Raw genomic sequence first — 26198 nt, 5'->3', positions numbered from 1 at the left:
TGGTTCCACATCCTCTTCTGAAACTGACCTGAATTTCTGGCAGCTCCCTGTCAATATACTGCTGCAGCTGTTTTTGAATGGTCTTCAGCAAAATTTTGCTTGCATGTGATATTAATGATATTGTTCTATAGTTTCCACATTCAGTTCAATCACCTTTCTTGGGAATAGGCATAAATATAGATCTCTTCCAGTCAGTTGGCCAGGAAGCTGTCTTCCATATTTCTTGGCTTAGACTAGTGAGTGCCTAAAGTGCTGCATCCATTTGTTTAAACATCTCAGTTGATATTCCATCAATTCCTGGAGCCTTGTTTTTCGCCAATGCCTTGAGCGCAGCTTGGACTTCTTCCTTCAATACCATCAGTTCCTGATCATATGCTACCTCTTGAAATGGTTGAACATCGACTCATTCTTCTTGGTACAAAGAACTACCATACAATCCAGCAATCCCACTCCTTGGGATATATCCTAGAGAATTAAGAGCCTTTACACAAACAGATATATGCACACCCATGTTCACTGCAGCACTGTTTACAATAGCAAAAAGATGGAAGCAACCAAGGTGCTCATCAACGGATCAATGGATAGATTATGGTATGTTCACACAATGGAATACTATGCATCAGTAAAGAACAGTGATGAATCTGTGAAACATTTCATAACATGGAGGAATCTGGAAGGCATTATGCTGAGTGAAATTAGTTGCAAAAGGACAAATATTGTGTAAGACAGGTATTATAAGGACTCAAGAAATAGTTTAAATAAAGAAGAAAATATTCTTTGATGGTTATGAGAGGAGGGAGGGAGGGAGAGGGGTATTCACTAATTAGATAATAGATAAGAACTATTTTAGGTGAAGGGAAAGACAACACACAATACAGGTGAGGTTGGCACAACTGGACTAAACCAAAAGCAAAGAAGTTTCCTAAATAAACTGAATGCTTCAAAGGCCAGCGTAGCAGGGGCAGGGGTTTGGGTACCATTGTTTCAGGGGACATCTAAGTCAATTGGCATAATAAAATCTATTAAGAAAACATTCTGCTTCCCACTTTGGAGAGTGGCATCTGGGGTCTTAAACACTAGCAAGCAGCCATCTAAGATGCATCAATTGGTCTCAACCCACCTGGAGCAAAGGAGAAGAACACCAAGGACACAAGATAATTACGAGCCCAACAGACAGAAAAGGCCACGTAAACCAGAGAGTACATCAGCCTGAGACTAGAAGAACTAGATGGTGCCCGGCTACAACTGATGACTGCCCAGACAGGGAACATAACAGAGAATCCCCGAGAGAGCAGAAGAGCAGTGGGATGTGGACCCCAAATTCTTGTAAAAAGACCAGACTTAATGGTCTGAGACTAGAAGGACCCTGGTGTTCACAGCCCCCAGACCTTCTGTTAGCCCGAGACAGGAACCACTCCCAAAGCCAACTCTTCAGACAGGGATTGGACTGGACAATGGGATAGAAAAAGATGCTGGTGAAGAATGAGCTTCTTGGATCAAGTAGAAACTTGAGACTATTTTGGCATCTCCTATCTGGAGGGGAGATGAGAGGGCAGAGGGAGTAGAGGCTGGTGGAATGGACACAAAAAGAGATTGTGGAGTGAAGGAGTGGGCTGTCTCATTAGAGGGGGAGCAATTAGGAGTATATAGCAAGGTGTATATAAATTCTTGCATGAGAGACTGACTTGGTTTGTAAACTTTTACTTAAAGCACAATAAAAACTTTTTTAAAAATTGGCAAAACACAGGAAAAGGTAATGCACAAAATTAGTACGAATGGATACTAAAAAAAAAAAAAATTTTTTTTTTTTTTTTGATACTAAAGGTACGGGAAAATGTCTATCCTTCCTAGAAACCGAAGAAGTAAATGCAATTAAGTCAAGATGCCAATTTTTTTTTTTAACTAAATGGGCAAAAATTACAAAAAGAAAGAATCCCTAACGTGGGCCAAGGATTGAACATATGGGCAGGCTCCTCCACTGCTGTAAATTGGCATTGCCTGGAAGGCAATTTTCATATACCTTCAGGAAGCCTGAAAATGGGCATATCCTCTACAAAGATATTCACACGACATTGATAACAATGGCCAAAAGGAAGAGTTCATAAATCACGTCACATTTATGTCATTAGAAATCACCTATAATTCCATCACCTAAATGATCTTTACCTGTTCTTTGTATTTTTCTGTACATTCTAAAACCTCCACATCAAACATGCATAGTTTTGTGATCAGATTTTTTTTTTTTTTTTTAACAAGAACAAAAAACAAAACTGTCTTTATGCTCTACAGTAAATCCACTCCCTTCCCCTCCCAGGCTAGGAGGAGCCAGGTGTCTACACCTGCCTGTGTTGGAGCAGTGTAAAACAAAATCTGCCAACCCAAAAAAACCTCTTCACAAAATGCAAAAGAGGAAGAAAATAGTTTTATTACTGAATGTCATGAATTGAATTGTGTCCCCCAAAAATGTGTGTCAACTTGGCTAGGTCATGATTCTCAGTATTGTGTGACTGTCCACCGTTGTGTCATCTGACGTGATCTTCCTACGTGTTGTAAATCCTACCTCTATGATGTTAATGACACAAGATTAGAGGCAGTTATGTTAATGAGGCAGGGCTCAATCTACAAAATTAGGTTCTATCTTAAGTCAATCTCTTTTAAGATACAAAAGAGAAGCAAGCAGAGAGACAGGGGGACTAAAAAAAAAAAATTTTTTTTTTTTTTTACATACCACTAAAAAAGCAGCACTGGGAGCAGGGGGTGTTCTTTCCACCCAAGGTTCCTGCACAGAGAAACTCCCAGACCAGGGAAAGGTTGATGGCAAGGGCCTTCCCCCAGGACGGACACAGAAAGCCTTCCCCTGGGGCTGGCACTCTGAATTTGGACTTCCAGCCTACTAGACTGTGAGAAAATAAACTTCTCTTTGTTAAAGTCATCCATTTGTGGTAGTTGTTACAGCAGCGCTAGATAACTAAGACACTGAATAAGCATCAAACCAGAATGTGACGCATATCTCTGGCAATTTGCTAAAGAGATTGCAAAAACCAAAGAAACCTCATCTTTTTATACAGGCAAGTGAATGCAACCCATTTATGTTCTCAAGATAAACTATAACTAAAAAGATGACTTGGCCTCTCATTTGTCACACCTGGTTCATCCTAAAAAAGTTCCCTCTAAATTGACTTGGTAATCATATCCTTATGGCAAGAGACATTTTTAACTTGGAGTCAGGCGCCTGTTAAAGTCAGGCTCTTAACTTCCAACGGTAACTGGGAGACAGGAGCCCTATCTTCCTTGACGGCTATATTTCAGAAATGGCTTCCTTGGGTCCTTGAGAAAAACACTACTGGTGGTGGTGGTTTGTCGTTAGATGGTTTCCAGTAGGTTCCGACTGACAGCAACCCTATCTACGTACAACAGTTCTACCTGGGTGGTAAAACTGACCACAGGCTTATTTTTACATACATCTCAGAGTGACACAGAAGGAATTCACAATTACAACTTTTCTAAAGAAAATGCTCTTAAAAAGGCAAAGGGTAAGTCTCTTTCCTCTTTCGCACCAATGGAAAACATTTTTTTCTTTCTTTCTTTTGTAATTTGTACTTAGCCTTACACCTCCTAACTTAAGCCATCTAAAGTTAGCTGAGTCTGGAAGAGCGCGGCGGCCGCAGGTTCAAAGCACCCGGGGTCGTGGGCGAGAGCGCGCGGATCTTCCACGCGCGGGAACGCTCGCTCCTTCTCTCCCGGTGCGTCCAGGCGCCCAGGCGCCGAGGAGAAGACGCGGGAGTATCGTTCACAGACTTCGACACAGTCATCTTATTTCTTCCTCAAGAATGAGAAAAGTAACGCCTCACTGACCCAACCACCCTTAACCGCTCCGCCTCAAAACGCCCCTTATCAGGACGGCGTCTGAGGCCGGGCCCTGAGTCCGCGCCCTGAGTCCGCATGCGCGCGCACTTCGGCCCGCTCGGCCCTCCCTCCCTGCCGCCAGCCCATCCCAGCAGGCCCCGCGCACCGGTTACCGTGGAGACGCGCTTGCGTCCCGAACGCTCTGGGCTGGTGCTGCAGCAGGAGCCGCGCGGAGAAGGTAACGGTGGCGCCACCGCAGCTGTCGCGCCGGCCCAAGTTCCCTTCGTCCCTCCGCTCGGAGCCCCTCCCAAGTTATTTCTGGGCCTTTCGGTGTCGCCCGGGGCCACTCCGCCCTCGTCCTTGCTCCACGGCGGGCCCAAGGCGGGTCTCCACACCTGACTCTCATCTCCAGTTGGTAACGTAGCCCGTCGTCCGCCGTTTTCTCCCGCAAAGCGCGGCCTGGTGAGGAGCCGCCTTCGGAGTCCGTCCCCTGTTGAGAATTGTGCCTGTACACCCCGCCTGTCACACACACGCCGAGTCCACGCTGCTCAGCCTGCCCCGGGAACCCGGCCGCAGACCGACTGGCCTTGGGGGCACTGGGACAGACGGACGGTCACCCGAGTTGGCCGCGGGTGTTCTGTGCGGTGCTTGCCTACGGCCTCCAAGATCTCAGCACCCTCTCCCTCACCTTACGCGTTTGCCAGTGTTTTTCTTTTATATCTGAATCTTAGACCTTCAGTTTTGCGTTTGTCTGCTTACTTTCATTTTGTTTTGGTTTTTATTTTAACCTTACCTTTATTTCCCTGCCCCAAGCATTTGGAAATCGGAATTGCCTGAAATGACTTCACTCTGTTTCCGTTTGTTCTTCATTGCTCAGTTCTGCAGCCTTTGTCCACAGTTTTCGTACTTTTGACATTTCGTTGCCACATTTTATGCCAACAGTTAGCTTTTCTTCAGACCACTTTTCAGTGTTGAACATGACCTTGGACTTTTTTTTTTTTAATTTATGCTCACTCCCTAGATGAATTCGTTCAGTCTGGTGGACTCAAAACCTGTCAACATACCAGGTAACAAAACAAACCCTTTGCTGTCCAGTCGATTCCAACTCATAGGGGCCCAGTAGGACAGAGTGGAGTCACAGTGATACCCAAATGTCTATCTTCAGACCAGAGCTGTCCTGAACTCCAGACCCTCATACAAAACTGCCTACCCACATCTCTGCTTAGATGGCTAAGTCATCTCAAACACAGCATGTCCGACACTGAGCTGCTGATACTCCCCAAAGCCTGCTCCTCCTTCAGTTTACCCTTCTTCCAATTGCCCAGACCTTGATGTCCTCCTTGACTCTTTGTCTGCCTCGCTGTCCACATTCAGTCTGTCAGCCCATCCTTCAAAGTTACCCAGAATAGATATACAATTCTACCATTTCTCACTGTTATTCCCCACTGTCACTACCCTTGTCCAGGCTACCATCGTCGCCTGCCTGAATTACTTCATTGATTTTCCTCACGGCCTTTCTGCATCTTGAGCATAGATGGTTTTGTGGTATTTTCCCTTTTTCTGTCATTTCATATGAATAAGTTTTTTTTTTAAGAATTATATGAATTTTATAGTTTCCATAGGTAAGAATACAATATATTTACTGTGTATTTTAAGAATTGCAACTTTTAAACCAGCACAAGGCTACTGGTTTTACTGTTAAGCAAGGTTAAAATTCTAAGGTAGCCCTTGGCTTTCTTGGGTTAGTGTTCTTGGACAGAGCTACGGCAAGGGCTTTAAAATTGACTATATGGAAAAATAAATGAATCCAAAGCTTTCTTCCCAATGAGAGAAAGGTTCCACATATGGATTTAGGCTCTATTTGTTCCCTATTCTTTCTTTTCTGTTTTTTTTTTTTTTCATTAGAGAAGCACCCAAAAAGGCAAATTGAGATGGAGGCAAATGATCATACCTGTGCTGATCATTTTGAGAGTAAGTACCTGAGCCTGGTACCCTAGTCAGCCATTCACTGAGTGATGCGGTAATCAATACATCAGGTCCCTACACTCAGCAAGGTAGTGGCCCCCCCCCACATCCCCATTCTCTTCAGTGTCTTAAACATCCAGCCCTGTCTTTTCTCCTTTTCCATCGGGTAAACCCCAATTGACCAAAGTTACATAGTAGGATTGCTGCAACTTGCTGACAGTCCATAGGAGGTTCTAGATCATGAACCTCCACTCAAAGCTAATCTCCCACCTCCCTTCATGCTATTGCTTCATAAAAAACCAAACCAGACCCGTTGCTGTCAAGTTGATTCCAACTCATAGCGACCCTATAGGACAGAGTAGAACTGTCCCATAGGGTTTCCAGCTGGTGGATTCGAACTGCTGACCTTTTGGTTAGCAGCCGAGCTCTTACCCACCGCACCACCGGGGCTTAAAGCTGTCAGATAGAATCCCCTTAACCTCCAGCTACCAAAACTATAAGCCTATCCTGCATCTGTACCCATCTCGTCTTCCTTCTGTCCTCCTAACCAAGGCCACTCCCTACCCCTGCTTTGGATCCCATCCCCTCCCACTGGTCAGAAACTCTACGCTATCTGTTATCCATTCTGTCTCCTGTATAATCACCTGTTTCATCTCAGTAGAGCTTTCCCATGGCTTTTAAATATGCTGAAAATCTCACACCACAAAAGAGAAAAAAAACTCCCCTAACCCCACATTCCTCTGTGGTTTCCATTTATTGCCTGATCTCTCGCCCTGTTCAGCGAGCAAACTTTCTTAAAGAGTTGCCATATGTTCCATACTTCTTATGTGAGAGAATAAACACTATTATTCAAGTTGAGTAGTCTCTTGCTTGTGGCCGAAAGCATGCTGAATCATGTTTGCAACCTTGGAAGATGCCCTGTTCCCTGCCTGAGTCTTCACCCCAGGTCATGGGAACCATGAATAGCAACTTAGGGAAAAAAAAAATGCTTATTTATTTTCAAGATGGCAAGAAGACTGTAAGTGTCCATTCCTATCCCTAGTGAGTCCATTTCTGCAGCTACTGTGTCATGGCATAACACCAGGCAACATTTTGTTCTGTTATACATAAAATCGCCATAAGTCAGAGCTGACTCAACAGTGGCTAACAACAGCTATATCCCCATTGGAGCTCTAGTCTATTCAAGCTAAACTCCAAATGCATTTTTCCAATAGAAACGTTATTATATATGTTGTGTGGGCTCCATGATGATTTAAGAGCAGAAGCTGTTCAATGTGGTTTAAAAAGGCTTTTGTGGGTTGGCCTGGAAACCTGACATTGTTTCTATGGAAAAATGTTTCAAATTCCAAACATTTCTCTTCCAAATGAACTTTTGAACTCACCTGTTTTAAATTGGGGTGGGGGGGTTGCATATTTATTTATAATTAGAGTGCACAGAAATGAAACTGAGTTATCAGCTGCAAAAAATCACATTTGGACTTCTGGCTTTAAATTGATAAATGGTCCTTTACCATTTGGATAAAACAGCTTTGAAATAAAGGGGATTGGGGCATCTCACAGTACCAAATAACAGTGCAAAGTCAGAACAACTAAAAGAACCTACCAGATTCAGTTTAAGAGTAATTTTCTGTTGGAGGATGAGATTACCTTACAAATTAAGCAAGTGTCAGGGTGTTTAATAGGAAATAAATGCCCATTGTGCCAAGATCTATCCTTATAACCAATTTCTCCTGAGGGTCATTGTGAAATATTTCAAGCAGTAGTTTGAATGAATATAAAAACCTTCCCCCCAAAATAAAGAAAAAACTCAAACCAGCAGAAAAAAAAAAAAAGAGTTGCCATAGTCAGTGCATCCATTCCTCATCTCTCATTTCTCACCCCACTCTAGTCTTGCTTGCACTCTCATCTCTGTACTAAAACAAAAACCATTAATCACACATGTCAGGCCTCGTCTTCCTCTGTCAGCAGCATTTAATACTGCTGACCCCTCCTTGGTCTTAAAACACTGTTTTCACTTGGCATCTGCCACTCACACTCTTCTGCTTTTCCTGCTAACACTGTGGCTCACCCTTCTCCTCTCCCAATCTGTTTAAATATTGGAGGTCTTCAAAGCTCAGTTGCTCTTCTCACTGTTTTCTCCCCTGACTCCCAATACACTGACACTAGGTATAAATCCATGCCCACAGCTTTAAATGCCATCTATATGCCCTGGACTCCCAACTTTATTACTCAAACTTGGCCTTCTTTACTGAGCTAGACCCATGTGTCTAGCTGAATGACATTGACCCTTAATGTCTCTCAGACATCTCCAGCTCGACATGCACGAGACCAAACAATCTCTCTACTGTCACCCCACCCCCAACATTGTAAACTGTCTCTATGCTCTTGACTCCCAACTTCATTATTCTACTACTTAATACTTTATTATACTTTATTACAAGGATTCATCGTTGACACCTTCCTTTCCCTCAACTGATCACCATGGTGATGTCTCCTGTGCATCTTGTATATCCCTTCATCATCACTGGCACCTCAGTCCAAGCTACCACCTTTCCTCATCGGACTGTCTGCAGCCCTCTACTTACTGGTGTCCCTACTGGTCTCTGGCTTTTCTCTATCCTTCTCCATACTTCAGAAGGCAGAGCTGATTGTGTCATTCCCTTCTCTAGTCCCCTGTTTTGCTTACTGATGGCTTCCCATTGCTTTTGGATTAATGACCCAAATAATAATAAACATGACCACTTCCAAGACCCAGCTATTGCCCACCCCCACCTACCTCTCCAGGCCCATCTGGAGCCATGGGCCCTTCCTACTGGACGCCAGCCACTCGGGCCTCCTCTACCCACCAGGCCTGGGCACTGACTGCTCTATCTGCAGAGTTGTTTCTTTCTACCTCTCTTCCCACTGCTTAGTTAGTTACCACTGAACCTTCATATCTCGACTCAAATGGCACTTCTATATAGAGAACTTCCCAGACCGCCATCTTGACCAAATCTCTTTATCATATGAGAAAGGAAAGAGAATTGTATCTGTTCCCTTTAGAACGCTTAGAAAACTTACTGTAGTGATTTATTACTAACATGTAATCACCATGAAAACAAGCATTTCTGTTTGTGTGCATCATTATATGCCCCACAGCTCGTACAGTTCCTGGCACATCCACCCACTGCTGTCGAGTCCATTCTGACTTGTAGTGACCCTATAGGACAGAATAGAACTGCCCCACAGAGTTTCCAAGGAAAGGCTAGTGGACTTGAACTTCCGACCTCTTGGTTAGCAGCTGTATCACTTAACCACTACGCCACCAGGGTCTCCTTCCTGGCACACAGTAGTACTCAAATATGTGTTGAAAGAACGAATGAAATGAACATTCTAATGTGTAAAAGATTAGATGTCAGGTAAGTGTTCTAAAACAATTTTATTAGATTTGAAAGCATGAAAACAAATAATAGTAAAAAATTATTTTACAAAAATTAGTAAAGCCAAAAGTGGGGAATCTAAAAATTTACACCTCTGTAATGGTTTTTGCCCTTGCTGGAACCACCGTGGAAACCTTGGTGGCATAGTGGTTAAGTGCTACAGCTGCTAACCAAAAGGTCAGCAGTTCGAATCCACCAGGTGCTCCTTGGAAACTCTACGGGGCAGTTCTACTCTGTCCTTTAGGGTTGCTATGAGTCGGAATCAACTCAATGGCAGTGGGTTTGTTTTTGGCTTTTTTTGGAACCACCATTAAATTTTTCTTTCACTCAAAGCTCAGTAAGTTGCATTTGCCACCACTTGGTGGAAGTAGAGAGACTTAGTTTCTAATTCTGAAGGAGCTCCTTTAGAATGCCCAGTCTGAAAATTAATTCGAGTTTTATGTCAAAAATAATATAAAATTGTTAAATAATAAAGCCTGCATAACTAGTCTATAACCATCCAGCCTGTAAGCATGACACATTTCCAAGTTATCACTAAAGCTTGGAATTTCTGATTTTACAGATTTTAATGCTGGACTGGACCTTGGAAATCGTCGAGAACAATCAGCTAATTTCATAGATACGACAACTGAGACGAAACAGCTAGTTACATTGGGAGGGCTGAGAATATAATATCTTGCTTCCCAAGCCTCTTTTCTTCTGTAGTATACTTCCTTTCTTCTTAACAGCTGTTACTTCTAAACATTGCCTTCTTCAATATTTAGTGACCAAATTTCTGAATCAAAAACTTGGGACACAATCATAAAAGTGTACAAAATATTTGAAATAATGCTCTTGAAAAACCCTAAGATATGTAATCATCTTACCTATATAATGTTGTGTTAAGTGCTGTCAAGTAGATTTCAACTTAGCAATCCCATGTGACAGAGTAGAACTGCCCCGTGGGGTTTCCTAGACTGTAACCTTTACAGAAGCGGATCACCAGATCTTTCTCCCGCGGAGCCACTGGGTAGGTTCAAGCCACCAACATTTAAGTTAGAATCTGAGTGCTTAAATATTGTGCCACCAGGGTTCCTTATATGATACACATTACGTATTGTTCTATAATGCTAAGGAAAGAAAGAAAAGACCTAAGTGGATATCAGGAGAGACTCTGAAGCTTTCTTTTGAATGTAGAGTAGCTAAAGCAAACAGAGAACATGATGCAGCAAAAGAGCTAAAGATTTCAAAGGACAACTCGAGAAAACAAAGTATTATAATGAAATGTACAAAAACCTGGAGTTAGAAAACCAAAAGGGAAGAACATGCTCAGCATTTCTCAAGCTGACAAAACTGAAGAAAATATTCAAGCCTTGAGTTGCAACATTGAAGGGTTGTACAGGAAAAATATTGAACGATGAAGGAAGCATCAAAAGCAGGTGGAAGGAATACACAGAGTCACTGTACCAAAAAGACTGGTTGCCGTTCAGCCATTTCAGGAGGTAACGTATGCTCAAGAACCAACGGTACTAAAGAAGTCCAAGCCGCACTGAAGGGAATGGCAGAAAACAAGGCTCCAGGAATTGATGGGATACCAACTGAGATATTTCAACAAAATGGATGCAGCGCTGGAGGTACTCGCTTGTCAAGGCCAAGAAATTTGAAATACAGCTACCTGGCCAACTGACTGGAAGAGATCCATTTTTGTGCCCGTTCCAAAGAAAAGTGATCCAACAGAATGCAAAAATTATCAAACAATATCATTAATATCACATACAGGTAAAATTTTGCTGAAGATTATTCAAAAGCAGTTGTAGCAGTACATTGACAGGGAATTGCCGAAGCCCCAGCTGGATTCAGAACACAGCATGGAACGGATGTCATTGCTGATGTCAGTGGATCCTGGCTGAAAGCAGAGAATACCAGAAGGAAGTTTACCTGTGTTTTATTGACTATGCAAAGGCATTCGACTGTGTGGATCATAACAAACTATGGATAACATTGCAAGGAATGGGAATCCCAAAACACTTAATTGTGCTCATGAGGAGCCTGTACATAGACCAAGAGGCAGTCACTGGAATAGAATAAGAGGATACTGCATGGTTTAAAATCAGGAAAGGTGTGTGTCACGGTTGTATGCTCTCACCATACCTATTCAGTCTGCATGCTGAGCAAATAATCAGAGAAGCTGTACTGTATGAAGAAGAACTCAGCATCAGGATTGGAGGAAAACTCATTAACAACCTGCAATATGCAGATGACACAACCTTGTTTGCTGAAAGTGAAGAGAAATTTAAGCAGTTATTGACAAAGATCAAAGACTATAGCCTTCAGCATGAGTTACACCTCAACATAAAACAAAAATCCTCACAACTAGACCAATAAACAACATCATGATAAACAGACAAACAGTGAAGTTGTCAAGGATGTCATTTTACTTGGATCCACAATCAACACCCTTGGAAGCAACAGTGAAGAAATAAAAGACGTATCACATTAAGCAAATCTGCTGCAAAAGACCTCTTTAAAGTGTTAAAAAGCAAACATGTCACCTTGAAGACTAAAGTGCACCTGACCCAAGCCATGGTGTTTTCAGTCACCTACTATGTGGGTTTTTTTCTGTGCATGCGAAAGCTCGACAATGAATCAGGAAGACTGAAGAAGAATTTATACATTTGAATTATGGTGTTAGCAAAGGGTATTGAATATACCATGGACTGCCAAAAAAACGAACAGATCTGTCTTGGAAGAAGTACAGCCAGAATGCTCCTTAGAAGCAAGGATGGCGAGACTTTGTCTCGCATACTTTGGACACGTTATCACGAAGGACCGGTCCCTGGGGAAGGACATCATGCTTCGTAAAGTAGAAGGTCAGTGAAAAAGAGGAAGACCCTTAAGGAGTTGGATTGGCACAGTATCTACAATAGTGGGCTCAAGCATAACAATGATTGTAAGGATGGCACAGGACCGGGTATCGTTTTGTTCTGTTGTACATAGGGTTGTTATCAGCAGGAACTGACTTGACAGCACCTAACAACAAAACATAATTCATATGTATATAAATGTGTGTATTTGAATATATGTATGTATCTTTTTTTATATATATATATCCAAACATAAACATTTTTACTGATACATATGTGCAGTTAGAGACTTTGATGACTAAGGTGTGCCTGGCCCAAGCCATGGTCATGTGAAAGCTGAACAATGCAAAAGAAGGTCAAAGGAGAATTGATGCATTTGAATTGTGGTGTTGGCAAAAAATGTTGAATATACTGTGGACTGCCAGAGGAACAAATCTGTTTTGGAGGAAGTACAGCCAGATTAGAATCAAGGATGGCAAGACATTCTCTTGCTTACTTTGGACATGTCATCAGGAAGTAGCAGTTGCTAGTAAAGGACATCGTGTTTGGCAAAATAGAGTGTCAGTAAAAACAAGGGAAACCCTCGATGAGATGGACTGACGTGGTGGCTGCCGCAATGGGTTCAAACATACCAAAGGTTCTGAGGATGGTGCAGAACCAGGCAGTGTTTCATTCTGTTTTACATAAGGTCACCATGAGTTGAAACCAACTCAATAGTAACTGACAACAGCAACAACAATGCGCATAGATATATAACTTTCTGTATCTACCACTATATATGTTTGTATGTGTAAGTAAGTATATATATATATATTTAACACAATATTTTCAATTCCAGTGCAACAGCTCAGGGCTTTTTCTAGCCTTCCCCCTTCCCATATTAAGTAAAACTCAGTGAAAAACCTGACACCCATGATGGTATATTTACGTATTTTCTCAATTAACTTATTTGCTTTGTGTAATTAATCTCCTAATCTTGCTGGTTACCTGCCACCTTTCTGCCAACCCCTTCCCTTTACTGCCCCTCCCCCTCACCACCCTGCTCTCTCAGCCCCCCAGCATACTTCTGCCAGTCTGGTGCCGTCGTGTTGGTTCCGACTCAGCTACCCTATGCACAACAGAATGAAACACTGCCCGGACCTGCACCATCCTTACAATCGTTGTTATGCTTGAGATCGTTGTTGCAGCCACTGTGTCAATCCACCTAGTTGAGGGTCTTCCTCTTTTCCGCTGACCCTGTACTCTGCCAAGCATGATGTCCTTCTCCAAGGACTGATCCCTCCTGACAACATGTCCAAGGTATGTAAGACGCGGTCTCGCCATTCTTGCGTCTAAGGAGCATTCTGGTTGTACTTCTTCTAAGACAGATTTGTTCGTTCTTTTGGCAGTCCATGGTATGTTCAATATTCTTCGCCAACACCACAATTCAAAGGCGTCAATTCTTCTTCGGTCTTCCTTATTCATTGCCCAGCTTTCACATGCATATGATGTGATTGAAAATACCATGGCTTGGGTCAGGCACACCTTAGTCTTCAAGGTGACATCTTTGCTTTTTAAAACTTTAAAGAGGTCCTTTCCAGTCTGCTTAGGGCCACCCTTTTTGCTTCCGTCTCCATTCCTAGTGCTTACAAGAGAATGCCTTTTTCTCCAGCTGGTTTTCCTAAGGCATAAAATCCCACCAGGTCCCTAGTGTTGGTCACCATTTTCCTATATGTAGCTTAGACAAAACAGTTACCATGAGCATTAAAACATTTCCTTGATGCTTTCGAAGTTACCCTTTCGGCTTGTTGAAATTTATGATAATGCATTTCATTTCCATTTTCAAAACCTGCTTTTTGACTCAGTTTAATTCATAATACTTTTTTCCAGGTACCAGAAGCAAATGTTAAATCTCAAATGATATTTTAACTCCTTTCATTACTGAAAATGATGGGCACCATGTAGATATTAATTAGAAAGTGAATATCTTGGACATCTTTCCCTGCCTGCGCGTACTTCATTCTTTTCTTTTTTAACTATGTAGTTAGTAAGAATTATTAGTTGTAGTTACAATATGGGTTACACCTCAACATAAAGAAAACAAAATCCTCACAACTAGACCAGTAAGCAACATGATGATAAACAGAGAAAATATTGAAGTTGTCAAGGATTCATTTTATTTGGATCCAAAATCAACACCAGTGGAAGCAGCCTTGGTCATGTTGTGCTGAGTACCCTTATATTGTGTTTTGTCTTTCCTTTCATCAAAGTTAATACTTGTCTGCTGTCTAGTTAGCGATTTCCTCACCACACCCATCCCCGCCCTCATAATCATCAAAGATTGTTTTTTTTTTTTCTATGTGTAAACCTTTTCTTGGGTTTTTTATAATAGTGATCTCACACAATATTTGTCCTTTGGCGATTGACTGATACCACTCAGAATAATGCCCTCCAGATTCATCCATGATATGAGATGTTTCACAGATTCATCGTTGTCTTTTATCATTGGGTAGTATTCCATTGTGTGTGTTGTTGTTGTTAGGTGCTGCTGAGTTGGTTCTGACTCATAGCAACCCTATGAACAACAGAACAAAACACTGCCCGGTCCTGTGCCATCCTTACAATCACTGTTATGCTTGAGTTCACTGTCGCAGCCACTGTGTCAGTCCACCTTGTTGAGGTTCTTCCTCTTTTCCGCTGACCCTGTACTTTGCCAAGCATGATGTCCTTCTCCAGGGACTGATCCCTCCTGACGACATGTCCAAAGTATGTAAGACGCGGTCTCGCCATCTCCGCTTCTAAGGAGCATTCTGGTTGTGCTTCTAGGACAGATTTGTTCATTCTTTGGCAGTCCACGGTATGTTCAGTATTCTTCACAAACACCACAATTCAAAGGCTTCAATTCTTCGGTCTTCCTTATTCACTGTCCAGCTTTCACATGCATATGATGTGATTGAAAATACCATGGCTTGGGTTGGGCGCACCTTAGTCTTCAAGGGGACATCTTTGCTCTTCAACACTTTAAAGAGGTCCTTTGCAGCAGATTTATCCAATGCAATGCATCTTTTGATTTCTTGACTGCTGCTTCCATGGCTGTTGATTGTGGATCCAAGTAAAATGAAATCCTTGATAACGTCAGTCTTTTTTCCGTTAATCGTGATGTTGCTCGTTGGTCCAGTCATGGGGATTTTTGTTTTCTTCATGTTGAGGTGCAATCCATACTGAAGGCTGTGGTCTTTGATCTTCATTAGTATGTACTTCAAGTCCTTTTCACTTTCAGCAAGCAAGGTTGTGTCATCTGTATAACGCAGGTTGTTAATGAGTCTTCCTCCAATCCTGATGCCCCGTTCTTCTTCATATAGTCCAGCTTCTCGGATTATTTGTTCAGCATACAGATTGAATAGGTATGGTGAAAGAATACAACCCTGGGGCACACCTTTCCTGACTTTAAACAAATCAGTATCCCCTTGTTCTGTCCGAACAACTGCCTGTTGATCTATGTAAAGGTTCCTCATGAGTGCAATTAAGTGTTCTGGAATTCCCATTCTTCACAATGTTATACATAGTTTGTTATGATCCACACAGTCGAATACCTTTGCATAGGCAATAAAACACAGGTAAACATCCTTCTGGTATTCTCTGCTTTCAGCCAGAATCCACCTGACATCAGCAATGATATCCCTGGTTCCAAGTCCTTTTCTGAAACTGGCCTGAATTTCTGGCAGGTTCCTGTCAATATAGCACTGCAGCTGTTTTTGAATGGTCTTCAGCAAAATTTTGCTTGCATCTGATATTAATGATATTGTTCTATAGTTTCCACCTTTGGTTGGATCACCTTTCTTGGGAATAGGTGTAAATATGGATCTCTTCCAGTCAGTTGGCCAGGAAGCTGTCTTCCGTATTTCTTGGCATAGACAAATGAGCACCTCCAGCGCTGCATCTGTTTGTTGAAGTATTCCATTGTGTGTATATACCATAATTTGTTTATCTGTTGGTGGGCATGTAGGTTGTTTCCATCTTTTTGCTATTATGAATAATGCTGCTGTGAACATGGGTGTGCATGTGTCTGTTCATGTGATGGCTTTTATTTCTCTAGGATATATTCCTAGGAGTGGGATTGCTGGATCATGTGGCATTTCTATTTCTAGCTTTTTAAGGAGGCACCATATCATTTTCCATAGTGGTTATACCATTTTGCATTCCCACCAGCAGTGTATAAGAGTTCCAATCTCTCCATAACCTCTCCAGAATTGTTATTTTCTGTTTTTTTGGTTAGTGCCAGTAACATCAGGGTAAGATGATGTCTCATTGTAGTTTTGATTTGCATTTCTTTAATGGCTAGTGATCAGGATCATTTCCCTCATGTGTCTGTTAGCCGCCTGAATGTTGTCTTTGGTAAGTGTCTATTCATATCTTTTGTCCATTTTTTAATGGGATTATTTGCCTTTTGTTGTTGAGGTGTTGAAGTGTTCTATGGATTTTAGAGATTAGACCCTTGTCGAATATGTCATAGCCAAATTTTTTTTCCCCAGTCTATAGGTTCTCTTTTTACTCAGTCTTTTGATGAGCGTAAGTGATTAATTTTAGGAGCTCTCAGTTATCTAGTTTATCTTTTGGTGTTTGTGCATTGTTAGTTATGATTTGCATTGTATTTATGCCATGTATTAGGGTCCTAGAGTTGTCCTTATTTTTTCGTCCATGATCTTTTTCATTTTAGGTTTTATAGTTAGGTCTTTGAATCCATTTTGTGTTAGCTTTTTTGTATGGTGTGATGTTTGCATCCTATTTGATTTTTTTACAGATGGACATCCAGTTTTGCCAGTACCATTTGTTAAAAAGACTTGTCTTTTTCCCATTTAAGGACTTCTGTCCCTTGTCAAAAATCAGCTGACCGTGGGTGGATAGATTTGTGTCTGGGTTCTTGACTGTATTCCATTGGTCTGTGTGTCTGTCACTGTACCAGTACTAGGCTTTTTGACTACCGTGGCTGTATAGTAGGTTCTGAGATCAGGTAGTGTGAGGCTTCCTGCTTTGTTCTTCCCCTTCAGAAATGCTTTTCTTATCCAGGGCCTCTTTCCTTTCTATATAAAGTTGGTGATTAGTTTTTCCATCTCATTAAATAGTGCTGTAGGTATTTGGATCGGGATTGCATTATATCTGTAGATTGCTTTGGGTTGCATTGACATTTTCACAGTGTTGAGTCTTCCTATCCATTAACGTGGTATATTTTTCCATTTATATAGGTTTGTTTTGATTTCTTGCAATAGTATTTTGTAGTTTTCTTTGTATAGGTCTTTTATGTCCCTGGCTAGATTTATTCCTAAATATTTTATCTTTTAAAGGGCTATTATAAATGGCATTGTTTTCCTGATTTCCTTTTCGTCATTCTGTTTGTTGGTGTATAGTAATAGTAATCCATAGTATAGTAATCCAACTGATTTTTATATATCGATCTTGTATCCTACTACTCTGTAGAATCTTTCTATTCATCCCAGTTGTTTTCTTGTGGAATCTTTGGAGTTCTCTATGTATAGGATCATGTCATCTGGGGACAGGGATAGTTTTACTTCTTCCTTTCCAATTTGGATGCACTTTGTTTCGCCTTATTGCTCTACCTAGGATTTCCAGCACAGTGTTAAATAGGAATGGTGATAAAGGTCATCCTTATCTTATTCCTGTTCTCTGGGGGAATGCATTCAGCCCTGTCCATTGAGAATGATGTTGGCTGTTGATTTTCTATTGTTGTTGTTATGTGTCCTCGAGTCGATTCCAATCATAGCAACTCTGTAGGACAGGGAAGAACTGTCCCATAGGATTTCCAAGGAGCAGCTGGTGGATTCAAACTGCTGACCTTTTAGTTAGTAGCCCAGCTCTTAACCATTTTAATCTAATTGTTTCGATTTGCGTCTCATTAATTATAAGTTAAGTTTGAACATGTATTTCTTGTTCATCTGTGTTCTGTAACACGCTTCTTCGTATCCTTTGCCAATTTTATTAATGAATTATTCATCTTTTTCTTAATAATTCTAAGAGTTCTTTATAAATTAAGGAAATTACTCCTTTGTCATACTAGTTGTGCAAACCAGTCCAGGGAGACTAAAATTACCCCCTTCCGATGCCAAATCATGTGGTGGATAACAGATCCCACTCTGTTCATCAGCTTTATCCTATGGAAATCCCAGTTTCCCTTCCCTGTTCAGTTCAGAACCCATCTGCCCACCCAGCCCTCTCTCGCTTCTCTGGCCACCCAGGGCTAAGACAGCTGGTACCAACCACAACCTTGGGAGTCCACATGACTACCTCCGCTAAAGACAAAAAACCAAAACCAAACCCGTTGCCCTCGAGTCGATTCCAACTCATAAAAAAATAAGAGACAGCAGGACTGTCCTATGGGGTTTCCAGGGAGTGGCTGGTGGATTCTAACTGCCAACCTTTTGTTTAGCAGCTGAGCTCTTAACCACTGCACCACCAGGGCACCCACTAAGACCAGCTGGTCACAAATTTGGGGTTTACCTCTATCCCCTCAGGATACCAGCTGCAAACTCAGGAGTCCACGTGACTCCCTCCAATTCAGGCCAGCCAGTTCCCACTATTCCTTTGGGTCCTGTAGTTCACTGGAATGACTGCAATAGCAGTTTTAATATAAGAAAAATAGGATACGAATGAAGCGATACATGGGTAAAGCCTGGGAGAGGTCCCAGCATCGAGCTTCTGTGTCCCAAGGGGACACTCTGTCCTCCCAAGAGGAGATGTTTGCTCTTACCAACCAGGAAGGTTCTTGAGCCTTCCATCTTTTAAGGCCTCTGTTGGCCTCACCACATAGCCATGATCAATTACATCAGGCCTGGTGAGGTTTAGTCCTCATTGGAGCCCTGGTGGCGCAGTGGTTAAACATTTGGCTGCTAACCAGAAGGTCAGGAGTTCGAATCCACCAGCTGCTCCCTAGAAACCCTATGGGACAGTTCTACTGTGTCCTATGAGTCAGAATCAACTGGACAGCAATGAGTTTGTCACCACATAGCCATGATAAATTATATCAGGCCTCATGAGGTTTAGTTAGGCCCCCACATGATCCCTCTTGGTCTGGTCAGCCTCTAATCATTAGACTCAGGTGTTCGTAGGCTTAAAAGAATCAAGAACAGAGGAGGTGGAGCCAAGATGGTGGAACAGACAGATGCTTCTGGCGAGCCCTCTTACAAAAGAGGCACAAAAAAACAAGTGGAACGAGTATATTTATAACAAGCTAGGAGCCCTGAACATCAAAGGCAAGCTTAGAAAATGAAATGAGGGTCAGGGGAAGGAAGAGATGGTTCAGAAGCGGAGAGGAGTTACCAGACCTGAATCGCAGTGAGCCTTCAGGCACCATTCCCGGGAGCAGCAGCTGACTGGTACTAGTGTTCAGCCTCAGTTTCCTCAGGGAGAAGCAGCCAGCCACACAGCCTACTCACACCTCCAGAACCAAAGAAGAATGGCACTCTTGGCAAAAGCTAAGTACTTGCGTATATTTTACTGCACTCCCCCACCCCCAAGCCGGCTACAGCGGCTGAATTCCCTGGGCCTGAGATAGGCCCTGTTGAGCACTTAGAGCCATCCTCCCAGCCTTGGAGAAGGAATAAATTTGCAACTGCAGGAAAAGATAATTTGCCAGCTCCACTAATCGGGGGAGCCCAGGACAGAAGCGGCTCCCGTCCAGGCATAAACAGTCCATGGATTTTGAGCACCTTTCCCCTCTGCATAGACCTCTGTGGGCCTATCTCAAAAGAATGGGCTCTTGTTGCAGACTCCAACCGTTTCAGCTGTGTGGCAGAGAGGTGGGTTTTTGATGTTTGACATTGCTTATTATCACATCAGGGGCCGAAAGACTGGTGCCTCCACTCAGGTCACCCAGCCACCCTTGACGGGTCCATGGATAACTGGTGCTTCCCAGTCCTTACAATCAAAAACATTGGGTGCCTGTGGTCCATCTGCAGAACTCACCCACCTGTACGCTCGAGGGAACAGTGACACACTTTCCTCAGAGACACATAGGAGACAATTGTCAGCCCCCTGCCTTGTTCAGAGTGTGACCCCCCTACTGAAACCAGATACTGGTACCTACACCAATCACCCCTGCCCCTTTAAGACTGTAGGACAGAGCCTGTACCACACACTTGATGATCACTTACCTGGACACCTGAGCTGAAGTCATACAAGAAAAGTGAATGGACTACTAGACTGATATACCTCATAACAGCTCTAGCCATCTGGGGACAGGACGTCAGAGCTCCAAAGGTGAAAATAGTCAATCTAGCTCACTCAAGCAACCCACTTGGGCATATCAAAGCAAAACAAAGCAAGAGGCTACAACACCATAAGCACGCATAAACTAATACAGTAGCTTATAGATGGCTCAGAGACAGCAGTCAATATCAACTCACATAAAGAAACAGACCATGATCGCTTCAACAAGTTCTCAAAGAATCCAAGGATCTTCTAGATGAAAGTGCCTTCCTGGAATTACCGAAGGCAGGATACAAAAGATTAATATACAGAACCCTTCAAGACATCAGGAAGGAAATGAGGCAGTATGCACCACAAGCCAAGGAACACACAGATAAAGCAGTTGAAGAAATTAAGAAGCTTATTCAGGAACATAGTGAAAAATTCAATAAGCTGGAAAAATCCATAGACAACAACCAGAAATTCAGAAGATTAACAATAAAATTACAATTAGACAACTCAATAGAAAGTCAGAGGAGCAGAATTCAGCAAGTGGAAGCCACAATTTCTGAACTTGAAGATAAATCACTTGGCACTAATATATTTGAAGAAAAATCAGATAAAAGAATTTAAAAAAATTAAGAAACTTTAAGAATCATGTGGGACTCTATCAAGAGAAATAACCTACGAGTGATTGAAGTACCAGAACAGGGAGGGATAATAGAAGACACAGAAAGAATTGTTGAAGATTTGTTGGCAGAAAACTTCCCTGATATCATGAAAGATGAGAAGATATCTATCCAAGATGTTCATTGAACTCCACATGAGGTAGATTTTAAAAGAAAGTCACCAAGACATATTATAATCAAACTTGCCAAAACCAAAGATAAAGAGAGAATTTTAAGAGTAGCTAGGGATAAATGAAAAGTCAACTACGAAGGACAGTCAATAAGAATAAACTCAGACTACTTGGCAGAAACCACGCAGGCAAGAAGACAATGGGATGACTTATATAAAAAATTGAAGGAAAAAAATTGCTAGCCAAGAATCTTATATCCAGCAAATCTGTCTCTTACATATGAAGGTGAAATGAGGACATTTCCAGATAAACAGAAGTTTAGGGAATTCATAAAAACCAAACCAAAACGACAAGAAATACCAAAGGGAGTTCTTTGGTTAGAAAATCAATAACATCAGGTATCAACCCAAGACTGGAACACTGGGCAGAGCAACCAGAAGTCAACTCAGACAGGGAAACCACAAAAATAAATCAAGATAAAAAAAGCTCAAAACATGGAGAAAGTGATGTTATTATGTAAAAGAAAAAAAATGTAAAAGAAGACACCATTAATAAAGAGGGACTAAGAAATGTAGATCTTCCATTGAAAGGAAGACAAGGCAATACAAAGAAATAAAAATTAGGTTTCAATTTAGAAAAATAGGGGTAAATAATATGGTAACCACAAAGGAGACAAACTATCCTACACATCAAAATAAAATACAAGAAAAAAAAGAGAGCAGAAACAGAATCAACAAAAACAAATATGAGGAAAGGACAATGTGTGAAGATAATTTACTCAGCACATAAAATTAAGTGGGTGAAAGAAACTGTCAACAGCACACAAAAAAAGACATCAAAATGATAGCACTAAATTCATACCTATCCATAATTACACTGAATGTAAAGGGACAAAATGTGCCAATAAAGAGACAGAGAGTGGCAGAATGGATTAAAAACATGATCCGTCTATATGCTGGCTACAGGAGACACACCTTACACTTAGAGACACAAACTAAAACTCAAAGGATGGAAAAAAATATCTCAAGCAAACAACAATCAAAAAAGAGCAGGAGTGGCAATATTAATTTCTGACAAAATAGGCTTTAAAGTTAAATCCATCAGAAAGGATAAGGAAGGACACTATATAATGAATAAAGGGACAATATACCAAGAAGATATAACCATACTAAATATTTATGTACCCAATGACAGGGCTGCAAGATACGTAAAACAAACACTATCAGCACTGAAAATTGAGATAGACAGCTCCACAATAATAGTAGGAGACTTCAACACACCACTTTCGGTGAAGGACAGGACATCCAGAAAGAAGCTGAATAAAGACATGGAAGATCTAAATGCCACGAGCAACCAACTTGACCTCATAGATGTATATAGAGCACTCCACCCAACAGCAGCCAAGTATACTTTCATTTCTACTGCACATGGAACATTCTCTGGAATAGACCACATATTAAGTCATAAAGCAAGCCTTAGCTGAATCCAAAACGTTGAAATATTACAAAGCATCTTCTCTGACCATAGGCCATAAAAGTGGGAATCAATAACAGAAAAAACAGGGCAAAGAAATCAAACACTTGGAAACTGAACAATACCCTGCTGAAAAAAGACTGAATTATAGCAGACATTAAGGATGGAATAAAGAAATTCATAGAATCCAGTGAGGATGAAAACACTTCCTATCAGAACCTTTGGGACACAGTGAAAGCAGTGCCCAGAGGTCAGTTTATATCAATAAATGCACATACAAAAAGAAGAAATGTCCAAAATCAAAGAATTATCTGTACAACTTGAACAAATAGAAAGCAACAAAAGAAACCCTCAGGTACCAGAAGAAAGCAAATAATAAAAATTAGAGCAGAACTAAATGAAATAGAAAACAGAAAAATAGTTAAAAGAATTAACAACACCAAAAGCTGGTTCTTTGAAAAATTCAACAAAATTGATAAACCATTGGCCAGACTGACAAAAGAAAAACAGGAGAGGAAACAACCCGAATAAGAAATGACATGGGCGATATTAAAACAGACCCAGCTGAAATTAAAAGAATCATATCAGATTTCTATGAAAAATTGTACTCTTAACAAATTTGAAAACCTACAAGAAATGGATGAATTCCTAGAAACACACAGGGCCTGATCTCTAAAATCTACATGATACTGCAAAAACTCAACTACAAAAAGACAAATAGCCCAATTAAAAAATGGACAAAAGGTATGAACAGATGCTTCACTAAAGAAGACGTTCAGGTAGCTAACAGATACATGAGGAAATGCTCACCATCATTAGCCTTAGAGAAATGCAAATCAAAACTGCAATGAGATTCCATCTCACTCCAACAAGGCATTCATCCAAAAAACACGAAATAATAAATGTTGGAGAGCTTGTGGAGAGATTGGAACACTTCTACACTGCTGGTAGGAATGTCAAATGGTACAACCACTTTGGAAATCGATTTGGCGCTTCCTTAAAAAACTGGAAATAGAATTACCATACAATCTAGCAATCCCGTTCCTTGGAATATATCCTAGAGAAATAAGAGTCTTTACACAAACAGATACATGCACACCCATGTTCACTGCAGCATTGTTTACAATACCAAAAAAGGTGGAAGCAACCAAGGTGCCCATCAGCAGATGAATGGATAAATAAATTATGATATATTCACACAATGGAATACTACGAATCGATAAAACAACAGTGATGAATTTGTGAAACATTCCGTAACTGGAGGAATTTGGAAGACATGATGCTGAGTGAAATTAGTCAGTTGCAAAAGGACAAATACTGTATAAGGCCACTATTATAAGAACTGGAGAAATAGTTTGAGAAGAAAACATTCTTTTGTGGTTACAAAGTGGGGAGGGTGGGAGAGAGTTATTCACTAATTAGACAGTAGATAAGAACTACTTTAGGTGAAGAGAAAGACAACACACAATACAGGGGAGGTCAGCATTAAGTGGACTAAACCAAAAGCAAAGAAGTTTCTTGAATAAACTGAATACTTCGAAGGCCAGTGTAGCAGGGACAGGGGTTTGGGGATCATGGTTTCAGGGGACATCTAAGTCAATTGGCATAATAAAATCTATTAAGAAAAGATTCTGCATCCCACTTTGGAGAGTGGCATCGGGGGTCTTAAACGCTAGCAAGCGGCCATCTAAGATGCATCAATTGGTCTCAACCCACTTGGATCAAAGGAGAATGAAGAACACCAAGGACACAAGGCAATTACGAGCCCAAGAGAAAGAAAGGGCCACGTGAACCAGAGACTACATCATCCTGAGACCAGAAGAACTAGCTGGTGCCCGGCTACAACCGATGACTGCCCAGACAGGGATCACAACAGAGAACCCCTGAGGGAGCAGGAGAGCAGTGAGATGCAGACCCCAAATTCTCATAGAAAGACCAAACTTAATGGTCTGAGACTAGGAGGACTCCGGTGGTCATGGCCCCCAGACCGTCTGTTGGCCCAGGACAGGAACCATTCCCAAAGCCAACTCTTCAGACAGGGATTGGACTGGACAATGGGATGGAGAGGGATGCTAGTGAGGAGTGAGCTTCTTGGATTAAGTGGACACTTGAGCCTATGTTGGCATCTCCTGCCTGGAGAGGAGATGAGAGGGTAGAGGGGGTTAGAAGCTGGCTAAGTGGACACAAAAAGGGAGAGTGGAGGGAAGGAGTGGGCTGTCTCATTAGGGGGAGAGCAGTTGGGAGTGTGTAGCAAGGTGTATATAAGTTTTTTGTGTGAGAGACTGACTTGATTTGTAAACTTTCACTTAAAGCACAATAAAAATTGAAAAAAAAAAAAAAAAAGAACCGAGAACGAAGGCCAAATGGTTTGCTGCCAGATGATTCTACACCTTTATTGAAAATAGTTTTCCAAGTTTATGGTGTCACTTTTGACTTTATAATTTTTTTCGTTATATGGAAGTTTACATTTTTATGCATACATTTTCACCATTTGTTTCTTTTATGGTTTCTGAATTTTATGTCCACCACATTCCATGTTTCCTTTTAAGATTTCTTTGTTTTTAACATGTACATTTTCACTCCATCTAAAATTTATTTTGGTGTAAGGAATGCAGTAAAGATTTACTTTGTTTTGATTCCCAGATGTCTAGTGAGTTGTGCCATCATCGCTTGTTGAATTGTCCACTTGCCTCCATCTTTGTCTTCTCCTAGCTTTCCATGCATATTTGTTTCTATTTCTGATCACTTTATTTCATTATACTGCTCTGTGTTTTCAAGACATGCTAAAGCAGGACAGTTACCAGGAACATTAAAACATTTCCCTCAGTGCTTTTAAATTTTAATGACTGTGCTCTAATATCTCAGTATCTGTTAGAGGTAGTCCCTTCCCATCCCTCTTTTTCAGAATCCTGTGCATTCTCCCATATTTATTTTTTCATAGGGTATAATTTTTGTCACATTTTATAAAAATTATGCTTGGCATTTTAGTTAGCAATATATTGATTGTATAAATTAGGGAGAATTGACATCTTTGTAGTCTTGGTTTCTTATCTGAAAACATACATTTCCACTTATATAAATCCTCTTTTATTTCTTTCAGTAGAGTTGTAAAGCTTTCTTCACATTATTCATTTTAAACTTTTATTAGGTATTTAAAAATGGAGGGGTTGATATATTGAGATATTTCATCTATTTGCTTAGTCATTTTGTTTTTGCATGTACAAAAATTGTTTTTTATATCTATTTAGTAACCATTTAGGAGCCCTGGTGGTGCAAGATTGAAGTGCTTGGCTGGTAACCAAAAGGTTGGTGGTTAGAACCTACCCAGCCACTCGGTGGGAAGACGACCTGGCAATCTGCTCTTGTAAAGATTACAGCCTAGAAGACCCTGTGGGGAATTCTGCTCCGTCACATGGGGTTGCTAGGTGTTGCAATTGTCCAAACAGCAGCTAACAATAGTAACCCCCTTTTTTTTATTGAATTTTCTTCATTTTATTGTAATTTCCAGTTATACAATCATTTGCACGTACTGAAAAATTTGCCTCTTCTAATATTTATACCTCTTATTTCTTTCTCATGTCCGATTTCAATGGCTAGTACCTTCAGAGCAGCGTTAATTAATAGTAGTGATAGCAGGCATGCTTTTCTTAATCCTTGCAGTAATGTAAATTATCT

Source organism: Loxodonta africana, chromosome 2, assembly GCF_030014295.1.
Source record: "Loxodonta africana isolate mLoxAfr1 chromosome 2, mLoxAfr1.hap2, whole genome shotgun sequence".
Taxonomy (NCBI): Eukaryota; Metazoa; Chordata; class Mammalia; order Proboscidea; family Elephantidae; genus Loxodonta; species Loxodonta africana.
Note: the sequence above shows the minus strand (reverse complement) of the source record.